Genomic DNA, 16879 nt, shown 5'->3' with positions numbered 1-16879 from the left:
CAAGAAGGCGGTCCTCCGATTTCTGGGCATGGTCAACTTCCTGGGGAAGTTCATCCCTAACCTCGCCTCTCATACCACGGCTCTCAGGAACCTGGTCAGGAAGACGACAGACTTCCAATGGCTCCCTGCCCACGAGCGCGAATGGAGAGAACTCAAAACCAAACTCACCACGGCCCCGGTCTTAGCTTTCTTTGATCCAGCAAAAGAGACCAAAATTTTGATCGATGCCAGTCAATCCGGCATTGGGGCAGTGCTCCTGCAACACGATGAGGCCGCATCATGGGCCCCTGTTGCATATGCGTCACGCGCCATGACCCCCACGGAACAGCGCTACGCGCAGATAGAAAAGGAGTGACTGGGCCTTCTGACCTGTAAGGTTTTCGGGCAATTCGGCCCTTTTGGAGAAACTCAGAGACTGTAAACGGACTTTCCAGCCAAGGGAACAGAACCAGTTTTCCCAGCAGGCTTGGTCCGCTGAGCTGAGTGGGGACATAAGCACACAAATATTTACAAACACCCCCCTAGGAGCTACAAGGAAGAAGGAGCCAGACAACAAGATAACATCAAGACACAGACAAAGGGGCACGGGAATACACAGGAGGCTTGCATGCAAGCAGGACAATGGGATGGTCATAGCCCCATGCAAATGTAAATGACCTGGCCTCCACCAGAGCAGAATCCAATTAACACCCCATCAACATAGCGAGGTGAGAATAGCAGCCATCTCCGGAGCAGCTGGAAGACACTGAAATTCTCCACAGAAGAGCCTAACCTCGTTAAACTAGAAATCAGACTGTCTGAGTCCAGCATATTGCGCTGGAAAAGGCCCTAGAAAATCAGCGGTAGAGAAAAACCAAGTTGGAGGCGGACCTGGGGGAGGTACTCCAATCTTGACAGGAGCTACCGGCAGAAACTCACTGGGAGGAGGGGGGCGGAGCCAGCGCCAAATTCAAATCGCGCAGGTCTGAAAAAACCAAGTTGGAGGCGGACCTGGGGGAGGTACTCCAAGCTTGACAGAAGCTGCCGGCAGAAAAACCAAGTTGGAGGCGGACCTGGGGGAGGTACTCCAAGCTTGACAGAAGCTGCCGGCAGAAACTCACTGAAAGAAGGGGGCGGAGCCAGCGCCAAATTCAAATCGCGCAGGTCTGCCTAGCTGGAAGAAGCGGACCTGCAAGGAATACCCGGAAACATACAGCTCTGACCGGCTCAAAGGGGGCGGGACCAGCGGGAACTTTAAAACTTACCTTTTTCAATGCAAAAGGGGCTGGCCGATCACAGAACAAAGCCAGGTAAAGCAATATAAAAGGGGCTGTGTTTTCAATTGGGGGTCTCTTCGTTCTTGGCTCGACCTCTGCACCCCTGACTTGACCTCTGCAGCCTGTGACCGTAAGTACTCTGCAGCAGCTTGCGAAACTCCCTTGACTTTAATAGTGGTTGAGGCTTTGGGGAAGGGAACTTGTTTTTGTGCCTTGTGATATTGCTAAAACCTGTGTAACCATAAGAATTTTCGTTGTGTCCGCTATATTACTTTTGAATAGACATAGTGTATATTAGAGCATAAGATTTTATTGTGTTTCTTCTGTTGATGATTTTGACCTGGGTTTTACAATAAACCTTGATTTGAGGATAATTGGAGTTGTTTAAATTCTTCAATCCTTCACCAGCGATCTCTGACCAAGTCATTGTTAAAATACTCCTCACCTTAATTCCGGGTTCAAGAATCGAGGGTCATCTTGAGCGATTCACTCAGGACAGACTGCTGGTTAGGAAATAAACAGCAGTGTCCTATTCTCTCTCTTGGGAAAGCTACTCTAGTGGAGTAGGAACCGGGTGGGTGTTGCCCCACCGGCAAGAGAGAGAATCACCTGGGTATTGGTAGGGGTCTGGAGATCTGTGTGATATAAGTCTCAGGCTGTCGGTTAGGAATAAACGGCAGGCTTGAATCAGTGCTCTCTTCAGTGGAAGTGTCCCAGTGCGACATCCCCTGGCCTCTGAAGTTTCAGTGCCAGCTGGAGAGAGACACACACACACATCCAAACCCCAGATATCGGCCCAGTAGTGGAGTAGCGGAGATGGCACCCTCTACAGACCGGTGTGGTTAAATTTCACGATTACGTGTACCCACTTCCTCAATTCACTGTCGAGACCAACCATCGCTCGCTGGTCAATATAATACAGAAAGACTTGAACGACATGACACCTCGCCTCCAGCGTATTCTTCTCAAGCTCCGGCGATATGACTTCCAGCTGGTATACACCCCAGGCAAAGACCTCATCATTGCTAACGCTCTCTCCAGGGCAGTCAACACTCCATGTGACCCAGCAGGATTCGTCTGCCAGGTTGACGCCCATGTGGCCTCCAATCTACCTGCCACGCAAGAACGCCTCGTCCAAATTCACCGCGAGACAGCGGCTGGCCCTTTGCTACAGCGTGTCATGAGCCACCTAACAGAAGGGTGGCTCCAGGGCCAATGCCCTCAGTTCTATAATGTCAGAGATGATCTGGTGGTAGTAGACGAGGCTCTTCTGAAACTGGACCGCATTGTCATCCCGCATAGCATGCGCCAGCTCGTCCTGGAACAGCTACACGAGGGCCACCTTGGCGTGGAAAAGTGCCGCCGACGGGCCCGAGAGGCAGTGTACTGGCCCGGCATCAATGAAGACATAGCCAACACAGTGCTCAACTGCCCCACTTGTCAGGGCTTCCAGCCGGCCCAACCATGTGAGACCCTGCAGCCCCATGAGTTGGTCACGTCACCTTGGACCAAGGTGGGCATCAACCTGTTCCACGCGCTGGGTAGAGACTATGTCCTGATTGTGGACTACTTTTCAAATTACCCGGAGGTGATACGGTTATTATAGATTATCATAGAATTTACAGTGCAGAAGGAGGCCATTCGGCCCATCGAGTCTGCACCGGCTCTTGGAAAGAGCACCCTACCCAAGGTCAACACCTCCACCCTATCCCCATAACCCAGTCCAACACTAAGGGTTGCACGACATCACATCGTCTGCAGTCATTCGTGTCTGTAAGGACACCTTTATTCGACACGACATCTCACTCACGGTTATGTCGGACAATGGCCCCTGCTTCGCAAGCCAGGAATGGTCCAACTTTGCCAGGCAGTACAACTTTGTGCATGTGACATCCAGTCCCCTGTACCCCCAATCCAACGGCAAAGCAGAGAAGGGCGTCCACATAGTCAAACGGCTCCTCTGCAAGGCTGCTGATGCTGGGTCCGATTTCTACCTCGCCTTGCTGGCCTATTGCTCGGCCCCACTGTCCACTGGCCTGTCGCCAGCCCAATTGCTCATGGGTCGCACCCTGAGGACGATGGTGCCGTCCAGTCATGTCCCAGACCTCAACCACGTTCCGGTCCTTCGACGGATGCAGCTGTCTCGTGCACAGCACAAAGCGGCTCATGACGCCCGAGCAGCTGATCTCCCGGCTCTGGCTCCAGATGGCAACGTCCGCATCCATCTTCCGGGTGGTGGCTGGTCTGCAACCGCTGTTGTCCTTCGGCAGGTCGCCCCCCCGCTCATTCCTGTTTCGTCTACCGGATAGCTCCATTCTACGCCGCAATCGACGTGCCCTTCGTCTCGTTCCGCGCTCACTACGTGATCCTCCACTGTTGCCTCGCTCTCCTGCTGACCCAGACCTGGACTATGCAGAGATCCCGGTCACTCTGCATCCTCCTCACTCTGACGCAGTCCAGCCCGCTCCTCAGCCGGCGGCTCCCGACCCACCCTTGAGGCGGTCAACCAGAATTCATCACCCACCTCAGAGACTTGATTTGTGAACTTTGTGGCCTTATAGACTTTCTGAATTGTTCTGTTCTTCCGTTTGATCGTTTGATCGTTTGCATGGTTTGTATATAGTGTTCATCTCGTTATTCTTGTGACATACTGTTTTCTTGCATCAGGCACCTTCCCATGTAAATAGCTTAGTTCTCATGTACATAGTCCTGTAAATATGTCTTTCGCACACATGTAGCCAGGGACATTCTCATCATACACTATATATTGCCACACATGTACATTCTTTTATAAAAGGGGGGATGTCATAATATACACCAGTATATCATGGTGCAGACACACACTGATGGACACACAGTGGGACAAATCAACACACACAACACCGCAGCCAATCACCAGTTAGAGCACACGCACTATAAAGACAGGGGGCATCAGAGTTCCCGTTCATTCGAGCTGCAGCTAGCTAGTAGGACAGAGCTCACAGCCTGCAGCACAGACATTCACCATGTGCTGAGTGCATGGACTGGTTAGGACAAGGCAAAGGTCTTTAGTTATCATAGAATTTACAGTGCAGAAGGAGGTCATTCGGCCCATCGAGTCTGCACCAGCACTTGGAAAGAGCACCCTACCCAAGGCCAACACCTCCACCCTATCCCCATAACCCAGTAACCCCACCCAACATTAAGGGCAATTTTGGACACTAAGGACAATTTAGCATGGCCAATCCACCTAACCTGTACATCTTTGGACTGTGGGAGGAAACTGGAGCACCCAGAGGAAACCCATGCACACACGGGGAGGATGTGCAGACTCCGCACAGACAGTGACCCAAGCCGGAATCGAACCTGGGACCCTGGAGCTGTGAAGCAATTGTGCTATCCACAATACTACCGTGCTGCCAATACTAATTAAAGCTAGTATCGTGTTAACCCACAGTGAGAGTTAATGATTCAATAAAATCGTGTTGCACTATTTCAAGTGCTGGTGACCTGTATGTGTTCCACGGATCCAGAGCACCCAACACAACAAAGATGATTACTTGAGGTGTGGTTTTATTAATTGTGCTACTGCGGGCCGGCACAGTGGCGCAGTGGTTAGCACTGCTGCTTCACGCCGCCCAGGACCCGGAATTGATCCCGGCCCCGGGTCACTATCCGTGTGGATTTGCACATTCTCCCCGTGTTCTGCGTGCGTCTCGCCCCCACAACCCAAAGATGTGCAGCGTAGGTGGATTGGCCACGCTAAATTGGCCCTTAATTGGAAAATTGAAAAGCAAGGAAAAATGTATTGTGCCACCGCAAATCAGGATTCAAAGTTCATGTGCGTTATATGCAGAGAAGTACTGGCTAATGAAAGATTAAAACCTTCAAAACCTCAAAGACATTTGAAGACTAAACATGGTGGGTTCGAGGACAAACCTCTCGATTTTTTTCAACGGATTTAGTGAGGACTTAAATCATCGGCTGAAGTCACGATCAGAAATGTAAATTGAATAACAAAGCAAATGAGATTGTGAGGAATGGGCAGGCTCACCTGTCACATTAAAGGGATGGTGTGGAAGGTAAGTGAACGTGGTGGGTCGCGAAGGTCGGCCGGTTGGTAAAAATAATACTCGGGCAAAAAGTTGGTAAAACATTGGCCGAGAAGTAGATCAGTAACGGACGGATGGTAAGGTATGGACGGGAAACTTGGGCTGCAATCTAATGTGTTTACTGGTATTGCAAACTAATGTGTCGAACTCAGACAGCTCAGCAAGAAAGAGGCTGTGCTGGTTCCCTCCTCTCTTCCTTTTCCCCTTCCTTCCCCTCCCCTGCCACTCCCTGCTCCTCAACTATTTTGCTCCATAAATAGTGGTGAGGACTGTGCCCTCATGATGGCAAGGATGGGCAGCACGGTGCCACAGTAGTTAGCACTGCTGCTTCTCAACACCAGGAACCCGTGTTCGATTCCGACCTCAGATGACTGCCTGTGTAGAGTTTGCACTTTCTCCCCTTGTCTGCGTGGGTTTCCTCCGGGTGCTCCAGTTTCCTCCCACAGTCCAAAGATGAGCAGGTTAGGTGGATTGGCCATGATAAGTTGCCCCCAAGTGTCCATGAGGTTAGGTGGGGTTACGGGGAAAGGGCGGGCGATTGGGCTTTGCAGATCGGCGCAGACTCAAAGGGCCGAATGGCCACCTCCTGCACTGTGTTGATTCTATGGATTCTTAGTTGTTTGGCACACATTAGAGCACCGTGCTCTGCCGAACAGAGTCTCCTCCAGAGCAGTCAGACAACAAGAATATTGGTTCAGCATCTCAACTGTCTGGACTAGCACATTTCTCAGGGTAGTGTCCCACGCCCAACCATCTTGAGCTGCTTCATCAATGACCTTCCATCCATCATGCTGTCAAAGTGGAGATGTTCGCTGATGATTTCACAATGTTCAGCACCATTCGCGCCTCCTCAGATACTGAAGTATTCTAATTCCAAATGAAGCAAGATCTGGACAATATTGTGGCTTGGGTTGAAAAGTGGGAAGTGACAATCACTCCACACAAGTGCGAGGCAATGACCATTGGGAGAGCGTAGTCGAGGAGATAAAAGTGCGCGAGAAAGAGCGAGACTCAGAGCGGAGTCGGGAGATGAAAGAGCGCGAGAAAGAGCAAGGCTCGGAGCGGAGTCAGGGGATGAAAGAGCATGAGAAAGGGTAAGATTAAGAGAGGAGCCGGGGAGATAAAAAAGCGCAAGAAAGAACGACACTTCGAGCGGACTCAGGAGGAGTAAGTCATCACAGGAGAGCTCAAAACGTGGAGTGCTTTTCCTGATCTATGTGGGAAGCCAGTAACATTTCCAGTACCCGGGGCCAACATGCATGCAGGAAGTACTCCAACTGCAGCTCCTGGAAGCCCGGGTGTAGGAGATGGAGCGGCAGCTGGGGAGAAGCCACGAGGTGGGGAGTATCACGGCTAGCACATATAGAGAGGTGATCACACTGTAGGCTCAGACTCCACAGGCAGGAAGGGAATGGGTGACCACCGGGCAGAGCCAGAGGACTAAGTAGGCAGTGCAGGAATTTCCTGTGGCCAATTCCCTGCAAAACAGACATACCACTTTGGATACTGTTGGGGAGAATGGCCTCACAGGGGAAAGCAGCAACGGCCAAATTGATTGCACCATGCTTGGTTCTGCTGCACAGGCTGGAGTTAAAAAGTGTGGGAATGCAATAACTATCAGGCGTCTGACTTTGGGGAATCATAAGGCAACTGACTTTGGGGTATCTAGTGATGTTATCAGAAGATTGCAGGTTCGAGTCCTGCCGCATTGTTTTGAGGCAGCACGGTAGCACAAGTGGATAGCACTGTGGCTTCACAGCGCCAGGGTCCCAGGTTCGATTCCCCGCTGGGTCACTGTCTGTGAGGAGTCTGCACGTTCTCCCAGTTTCTGCATGGGTTTCCTCCGGGTTCTCCGGTTTCCTCCCACAGTCCAAAGGTGTGCAGGTGAGGTGGATTGGCCGTGATAAATTGCCCTTAGTGTCCAAAAAGGTTAGGAGGGTTACTGTGTTATGGGGATAGGGTGGAAGTGAGGGCTTAATGGGTCGATGCAGACTCGATGGGCCGAATGGCCTCCTTCTGCACTGTACGTTCTATGTTCTATTCTCTATAGGGATTCAATTGTAAGGGGAATCGATAGGCATTGCTCTGGTCGCAAATGAGACTCCAGGATGGTAAGTTGCCTCCCTGGTGCTGGAGTCAAGAATGTCTTGGAGCAGTTACAGGACTTTCTGAAGGGAGATGGTGAAGATCCAGTGGTCTTGTGCACATTTGTAGAAACGACATACGTAAATAAAAAGGGATGATGTCCTTAAAGCATAATATAGGGAGATAGGAATTAAGTTGAGAAGTTGGCCCTCAAAAATAGGGATCTCAGGCTTACCAGCAGTGTCATGGGCTAAGCAGAGTAGAAACAGCAGGATATATCTGATGAATACATGGCTGAAGAGATAGTGCAAGGCCAAGAGTTACAGATTCCTGGGACATTGGAACCGGTTCTGGGGAGTGGTGGGAGCAGTACAAAATGGACAGGTTACACCTGGGTGGACCAGGACTTATATCCTTGTGGTAGTATTTGCTAGAGTGGTTGAGAAGGATTGAAACTAAAATGGCAGGGGGATGGGAACCTAGGCAAGGAGTCAGAGGAAGTGAAATATGAAAAAGAACATAAGACAGAAAGGGGAGTAAAAAAAGTGATAGGCAGATAAAACAAGGGACAGACTTAAACAGGGACACAGTGAATAATAATGGGAACAGGACAAAGAATGTTAAAAAGATAAGCCTTAAGGCTTTGTGCCTTAATGCACAGAGCACGCACAATAAAGAGGATGAATTAATTGCACAAAAGATGTAAACAAGTACGATATAGTCAGGATTACAGAGACATGGCTGCAGGGTGACCAGGGATGGGAACTGAATATCCAGGGTATTCAGCACTTAGGGAGGACAGACAGAAAGGAAAGGGTGATCGGATTGGATTACTGGTTAAAAAGAAAATGATCGCAACAGTGGGAAAGGATAATAGTTCCAACGATGTGGAATCTGTATGGGTAGAGCTGAGAAACAGCAAGGGCCAAACAACATTCGTGGGGCATGTGCATAGACCCCCAAATATAGTGGTGATATTGGGAATGGCATTAATCAGGAAATTAGAGACTCATGCGATAAAGGAATATCCGTAATTATGGGTGACTTTAATCTGCATATAGATTGGGCGAATCAAATTAGGAACAATACAATGGAAGAGGAATTCCTGGACTGTGTACGGGATGATTTTCTGGACCAATACGTTGAGGAACCAATGAGAGACAGGCCTCCTGGACTGATACTGTGTAATGAGAACGGAATCCTTGGAAATCTAGTTGATTCTGAGACTAGGGTCCCGAATCCAAATAAAGGAAGCTACGATGGCATGAGACGTGAGTTGGCTATGATGGATTGGGGAACGTTACTTAAAGGGATGCCAGTGGACAGGCAATGGCAAACATTCAAAGAGCACATGGGAGAACTGCAACAATTGTTCATTTCGGTCAGGTGCAAAAATAATACGGGAAAGGTGGCCAATCCATAGCTTACAAGGGAAATTAGAGATAATATTAGATACAAGGAAGAGACATCCTAATTGGCCATAAAAAAACAGCAGACTTGAGACTTTGGAGCAGTTTAGAACTCAGCAAAGGAAGACTAAAGCGATTGATTAAGAAGGGGAAAATAGAGTACGATAGTAAGCTTGCGGGGAACATACAAATTAACTGTAAAAGCTTCTATAGGTAGGTGAAAAGAAAACGATTGGTGAAGACAAGTGAATGTCCCTTACAGTCAGAAACAGCGGAATTCATAATGGGGAATAAAGAAGAGAATGACCAACTCAGTACATACTTTGGTTCTATCTTCACAAAGGAGGACATAAGTAAGATACCAGAAGTGCTGGGGAATACACTATTTATAGAACTGAATGAATTCAATATTAGTAGGGAAATGGTGTTGGGAAATTTATGCAATTGAAGGTTGATAAATCGCCAGGGCCTGATAATCTACATCCCAGAGTAATTAAGGAAATGTCCCCAGAAATAGTGGGTGCATTGGTGGTCACCTTCCAAGATTTTATAGACTCTGGAACAGTTCCTACATATTGGAAGTAGCTAATGTAACTCCACTATTTAAAAAAAGGGAGGTAGAGAGAAAACAGGGATCTAAAGACCAATCCGCCTAACATTGGCCATGGGAAAAGTGCTGGAGTCCATTGTAAAGGATTTAATAGCAGAGCACTTGGAAAATAGTGGCAGGATCGGACAGAGTCAGCATGGATTTACGAAAGGGAAATCATGCTTGACAAACTTCTGGAATTCTTCAAGGATGTAACTAGTAGAGTCAGTGGATGAAGACTTGTTGGCAGACAGAAAGCAAAGAGTAGGAATAAACAGGTCTTTTTCCAAATTGTGGCAATGCCTGGTGCGGTACTGTAGAAATCTGTGCTAAGACTCCAGCTATTCACAATGTATATTAATAATGAAGATGAGGGAACTAAATGTAAATCTCCAACTTTGCAGATGACACAAAGCTGTGTGGGAGGGTGAACTGTGAGCAGAGATACTTCAGTGTGATTTGGACAAGCTGAGTGAGTGGGCAAATGCTTGGCAGATGCAGTATAATGTGGATAACAGTGAGGTTATCCACTTTGGTAGCAAAACGAGGAAGGCAGATTATTATCTGAATGGCTATAGATTGAGAGAGGGGAATGTGCAATGAGACCTGGGTGTCCTTATACACCAGTCACTAAAAGTAAGCAAATGATATATTGGCCTTCATGGCGAGAGGATTCGAGTACAGGAGAATGGATGTCTTGCTGCAATTATAGAGGGCCTTGGTGAGGCCACACCTGGAATATTGTGGGCAGTTTTGGTGTCCTTATCTGAGGAAGGATGTTCTTGCTTTAGAGGAAGTACAGTGAAGGTTTACCAGACTGATTCCTGGGATGGCGGGACTGACGTATGAGGATTATCATAGAATTTACAGTGCAGAAGGAGGCCATTCGGCCCATCGAGTCTGCACCGGCTCTTGGAAAGAGCACCCTACCCAAGGTCAACACCTCCACCCTATCCCCATAACCCAGTAACCCCACCCAACACTAAGGGCAAATTTGGACACTAAGGGCAATTTATCATGGCCAATCCACCTAACCTGCACATCTTTGGACTGTGGGAGGAAACCGGAGCACCCGGAGGAAACCCACGCACACACGGGGAGGATGTGCAGACTCCGCACAGACAGTGACCCAAGCCGGAATCGAACCTGGGATCCTGGAGCTGTGAAGCAATTGTGCTATCCACAATGCTACCGTGCTGCCCAGAGAGATTGAGTCAGTTAGGATTGCATTCACTGGAGTTTAAAACAATGAGGAGGATTCTCATAGAAACATCTAAAATTCTAACAAGACTAGACAGGGTAGATGCAGGAAGGATGTTACAGAAAGCTGGGAGTCCAGCACCAGAGGTCACAGTCTAATGATATGGGGTAAATTTAGGACTGAGATTAGGTGAGATTTTATCACTCAGAGAGTGGTCGGCCTGTGGAATTCATTATCGCAGAAAACAGGGGCCAGAGGGATCAAAGAATATGGGGGGCAGGGGCAGATTATTCATTTGGATGATCAATCATGATCATAATGTATGGCGGAGCAGGCTCGAAGGGCCGAATGGCCTCCTCCTGCTCCTGTTTTCTATGTTTGTACCTCCAACAAGAGAGAAATCAAATATCTCATGGCATAGCCATCGCTGAGTCCCTCACTATCAACATCTTGGAAGTTTACCATTGATCACACACTGATCTGGACCAGGCATTTGGATACTGGGCTACAAGAGCAGTCAGAGATTGGGAATCCTGAATCCCCAAATCCTGTCCAACATCTACAAGGTGCAAGTCAGGAATGTAATGGAACACTCTCCGCTTGCAGCTCCTACAACATTGAAGAAGCTCATCACCATCCTGGGCAAAGCAGCCCCGCTTGATTGGCACCTTATCCATCACTTTCAATAACCACCCCCTCCATCACCGATGCACATAGCAGCAGTGTGTGCCATCTACAAGATGCACTGTCGTACGTTCATGACGTTTACCACCTAAAAGGGCAAGGGAAGCAGGCACATGGGAACACCACCACCTGCAAGTTGCCCTCCAAGTCTTAGATCACCCTGACTTGGAAATATACCGCCGTTCTTTCACTTTCGCTGGGTCCAAATCCCGGAACTCCCTCCCTAACAGCACTGTGGGTGTACCTACACTACTGTAGCAGCAGGGCCAGCATTTGTTGCCCACTACTAATTGCCCTGGAACTGAGTGGCTTGCTAGGCTATTTTAGAGGGCAGTCAAGAGTCAATTACTTCATTCAGGACCAGGAGTCACATTTGGCTAGACCAGGGGAGGACCAATTTCCTTCCCTTAAGGATATTAGTGAAAATAAATGGGAGGAAGCAAGGAATTCCAGAGCATAGCACAGGAATGGCTCAATTCACAGCTGCCATGGAAAAACAAAGGAAATGGGGGATGTACAAGACTGCCAATGTTGGGGAAGTATAAAGTTTTTAAAAAAATTTTGAGTACCAATAATTTTTTCCAATTGAAATGAAATGAAAATCGCTTATTGTCACAAGTAGGCTTCAAATGAAGTTACTGTGAAAAGCCCCTAGTCGCCATATTCCGGCGCCTGTTCGGGGAGGCTGTTACGCGAATCGAACTGTGCTGCTGGCCTGCCTTGGTCTGCTTTCAAAGCCAGCGATTTAGCCCTGTGCTAAACAGCCCCTGCAATTTAGCATGGTCAATTCACTTACCCTGCACATCTTTGTGTTGTGGCGGTGAAACCCACGCAGACACGAGGAGAATGTGCAAACTCCGCACGGACAATGACCTGGGGCCAGGATCGAACCCGCGTCCTAAGCGCCGTGGGGCAGCAACGCTAACCACTGCGCCACCTCGAGGAAGTATGGAGTTTCTGTTGCTATAGGGTTGGAAGAGGTTGCAGAGTAAGGAGAGGAGAGGCCTTTGGGGGATTTGAGCAGGCAGATGAGAGTTTTCATTTTGAGACGTTGCGAGTCAATGTCGATGGCTGCAATATGCCTTTAAGGGATTGCAGCATGACATCACGAGAAAGGAACTGTGTCACGTGATCCACTTTTAGTCTCACTTTTGGTTTGGGGCAGATGATTTCAAGCTTTATACGTCTGTATGAATGTTCCCATATACCTAGTCTTAATAAATGAACCTACAATACGTTCACAGAATCCCTTGTGAGCAATTGCTGCTTTTTATATCATTATAGGAAACACAACATTGATAAGCGACCACAAGCGGGTCAACAGGACTTGAGTGCGTTCGAAACATGGAGAAATGAAATGAGCCACCACATCCGAGCAGGATAAAAGAATGAAGATTCAGTAAATCGAGAAGCAATAGTTCAAGCTTGAAGTTTAAGGGCCTGTCATTGATAGGGAAATTGGAAGACTGGGAAAGTTTAAATGAGTTTGCTTTAACACAGCTCCAGAACTAATGGAAGGAGATTAGGAACAGAGGGAAATAACCACTGACCTATCCATGATTTACATAAATTAACCACAGGGATGCCAAGTCCTGTGGGCGGCAAGCAGCAACTGCCAAGAATTAATGAAGTGGCAAATTCACCACCACATAAGATTTGGTCCCAGGATCATTTATCTCACTTGATAACCTCGAAGACGACCTGTTAAAAATAGCCCCGCAGTCTGTCTTCTGCAATGTGGCAGCTCCCTCTGTTGGATGTGGTAAGTACAATTGTGGCTGATCTTCTACCTCCACTCCACTTTCCCATCCTACCTCCTTTACTCCACAAGAGCCAATGCCAAGGTTGCTTTCCCCATTTCCATTCCCACCTCTGCCCCTCCTCCCCGATCGCGTGCTGAGAGACACAATCACCAGCCCAGTCATACATAAGCACCTGACCCCCGAGGGCTGCGTTCATGGGCGGAGTCCGCTGTTGGACTGTGGGAGGCATCACAGATATTCCCGTTGTCACCAGCCATAAACAGGCACGTCCTTCTCTTTGAGCAGGGGATACTGAGCCCACTTGTTACATCTCCGTGCAGCCCCCAGCCCTGATACTAGCCGGCTGACTTCATGGAGCCCAGTGGACCAGCGCTTAAGCCATCCGCCTACTGTCTCGGATCGTGTTTTCCGGGTCCTTAGGGGGAGGGGGAGCAGCCCCAAGTCGTGGTCCACATTGGCACTAACGACATAGGTAGGAAAGGGGACAAGGATGTCAGGCAGGCTTTCAGGGAGCTAGGATGGAAGCTCAGAACTAGAACAAACAGAGTTGTTATCTCTGGGTTGTTGCCCGTGCCACGTGATAGTGAGATGAGGAATAGGGAGAGAGAGCAATTAAACACGTGGCTACAGGGATGGTGCAGGCGGGAGGGATTCAGATTTCTGGATAGAACAACAAAGAACAAAGAAATGTACAGCACAGGAACAGGCCCTTCGGCCCTCCAAGCCCGTGCCGACCATACTGCCCGACTAAACTACAATCTTCTACACTTCCTGGGTCCGTATCCTTCTATTCCCATCCTATTCATATATTTGTCAAGATGCCCCTTAAATGTCCCTATCGTCCCTGCTTCCACTACCTCCTCCGGTAGTGAGTTCCAGGCACCCACTACCCTCTGCGTAAAAAACTTGCCTCGTACATCTACTCTAAACCTTGCCCCTCTCACCTTAAACCTATGCCCCCTAGTAATTGACCACTCTACCCTGGGGAAAAGCCTCTGACTATCCACTCTGTCTTTGCCCCTCATAATTTTGTATACCTCTATCAGGTCGCCCCTCAACCTCCTTCGTTCCAGTGAGAACAAACCGAGTTTATTCAATCGCTCCTCATAGCTTATGCCCTCCATACCAGGCAACATTCTGGTAAATCTCTTCTGTACCCTCTCTAAAGCCTCCACATCCTTCTGGTAGTGTGGCGACCAGAATTGAACACTATACTCCAAGTGTGGCCTAACTAAGGTTCTATACAGCTGCAACATGACTTGCCAATTCTTATACTCAATGCCCCGGCCAATGAAGGCAAGCATGCCGTATGCCTTCTTGACTACCTTCTCCACCTGTGTTGCCCCTTTCAATGACCTGTGGACCTGTACTCCTAGATCTCTTTGACTTTCAATACTCTTGAGGGTTCTACCATTCACTGTATATTCCCTACCTGCATTAGCCCTTCCAAAATGCATTACCTCACATTTGTCTGGATTAAACTCCATCTGCCATCTCTCCGCCCAAGTCTCCAGACAATCTAAATCCTGCTGTATCCTCAGACAGTCCTCATCGCTATCCGCAATTCCACCAACCTTTGTGTCGTCTGCAAACTTACTAATCAGACCAGTTACATTTTCCTCCAAATCATTTATATTTGTCTGTAGAGGTCCCACCTTCCCCAGAAAGAGCCCCAGTTATCCTCCAAATCATATAAATGATTTGGAGGATAACTGGGGCTCTTTCTGGGGAAGGTGGGACCTCTACAGACAGGATGGTCTACATCTGAACCTGAGGGGCACAAATATCCTGGGGGGGAGATTTGTTAGTGCTCTTTGGGGGGGTTTAAACTAATGCAGCAGGGGCATGGGAACCTGGATTGTAGTTTTAGGGTAAGGGAGAATGAGAGTATAGAGGTCAGGAGCACAGATTTGACGTCGCAGGAGGGGGCCAGTGTTCAGGTCGGTGGTTTGAAGTGTGTCTACTTCAATGCCAGGAGTATACGAAACAAGGTAGGGGAACTGGCAGCATGGGTTGGTACCTGGGACTTCGATGTTGTGGCCATTTCGGTGACATGGATAGAGCAGGGACAGGAATGGATGTTGCAGGTTCCGGGGTTTAGGTGTTTTAGTAAGCTCAGAGAAGGAGGCAAAAGAGGGGGAGGTGTGGCGCTGCTAGTCAAGAGCAGTATTACGGTGGCGGAGAGGATGCTAGATGGAGACTCATCTTCCGAGGTAGTATGGGCTGAGGTGAGAAATATGAAGGGAGAGATCACACTGTTGGGAGTCTTCTATAGGCCTCCAAATAGTTCTAGGGATGTAGAGGAAAGGATGGCGAGGATGATCCTGGATAAGAGCGAAAGTAACAGGGTAGTTATTATGGGAGACTTTAACTTTCCAAATATTGACTGGAAAAGATATAGTTCGAGTACATTAGATGGGTCGTTTTTTTGTACAGTGTATGCAGGAGGGTTTCCTGACACAATATGTTGACAGGCCAACAAGAGGCGAGGCCACGTTGGATTTGGTTTTGGATAATGAACCAGGCCAGGTGTTGGATTTGGAGGTAGGAGAGCACTTTGGGGACAGTGACCACAATTCGGTGACGTTTACGTTAATGATGGAAAGGGATAAGTATTCACCGCAGGGCAAGAGTTATAGCTGGGGGAAGGGCAATTATGATGCCATTAGACGTGACTTGGGGGGGATAAGGTGGAGAAGTAGGCTGCAAGTGTTGGGCACACTGGATAAGTGGAGCTTGTTCAAGGATCAGCTACTGCGTGTTCTTGATAAGTATGTACCAGTCAGGCAGGGAGGAAGGCGTCGAGCGAGGGAACCGTGGTTTACCAAAGAAGTGGAATCTCTTGTTAAGAGGAAGAAGGAGGCCTATGTGAAGATGAGGTGTGAAGTTTCAGTTGGGGCGATGGATAGTTACAAGGTAGCGAGGAAGGATCTAAAGAGAGAGCTAAGACGAGCAAGGAGGGGACATGAGAAGTATTTGGCAGGTAGGATCAAGGAAAACCCAAAAGCTTTCTATAGGTATGTCAGGAATAAGCGAAAGAGTAGGACCAGTCAAGGACAGGGATGGGAAGTTGTGTGTGGAGTCTGAAGAGATAGGCGAGATACTAAATGAATATTTTTCGTCAGTATTCACTCAGGAAAAAGACAATGTTGTGGAGGAGACTGCTGAGACCCAGGCTAATAGAATAGATGGCATTGAGATACGTAGGGAGGAGGTGTTGGCAATTCTGGACAGGCTGAAAATAGATAAGTCCCCGGGTCCTGATGGGATTTACCCTAGGATTCTCTGGGAGGCCAGGGAAGAGATTGCTGGACCTTTGGCTTTGATTTTTATGTCATCATTGGCTACAGGAATAGTGCAAGAGGACTGGAGGACAGCAAATGTGGTCCCTTTGTTCAAAAAGAGGAGCAGAGACAACCCCGGCAACTATAGACCGGTGAGCCTCACGTCTGTAGTGGGTAAAGTCTTGGAGGGGATTATAAGAGACAAGATTTATAATCATCTAGATAGGAATAATATGATCAGGGATCAGCATGGCTTTGTGAAGGGTAGGTCATGCCTCACAAACCTTATCGAGTTCTTTGAGAAGGTGACTGAACAGGTAGACGAGGGTAGAGCAGTTGATGTGGTGTATATGGATTTCAGCAAAGCGTTTGATAAGGTTCCCCACGGTAGGCTATTGCAGAAAATACGGAGGCTGGGGATTGAGGGTGATTTAGAGATGTGGATCAGAAATTGGCTAGCTGAAAGAAGACAGAGGGTGGTGGTTGATGGGAAATGTTCAGAATGGAGTTCAGTTAC

The sequence above is a fragment of the Scyliorhinus torazame genome, chromosome 9, assembly GCF_047496885.1.
Source record: "Scyliorhinus torazame isolate Kashiwa2021f chromosome 9, sScyTor2.1, whole genome shotgun sequence".
Lineage (NCBI taxonomy): Eukaryota > Metazoa > Chordata > Chondrichthyes > Carcharhiniformes > Scyliorhinidae > Scyliorhinus > Scyliorhinus torazame.
Note: the sequence above shows the minus strand (reverse complement) of the source record.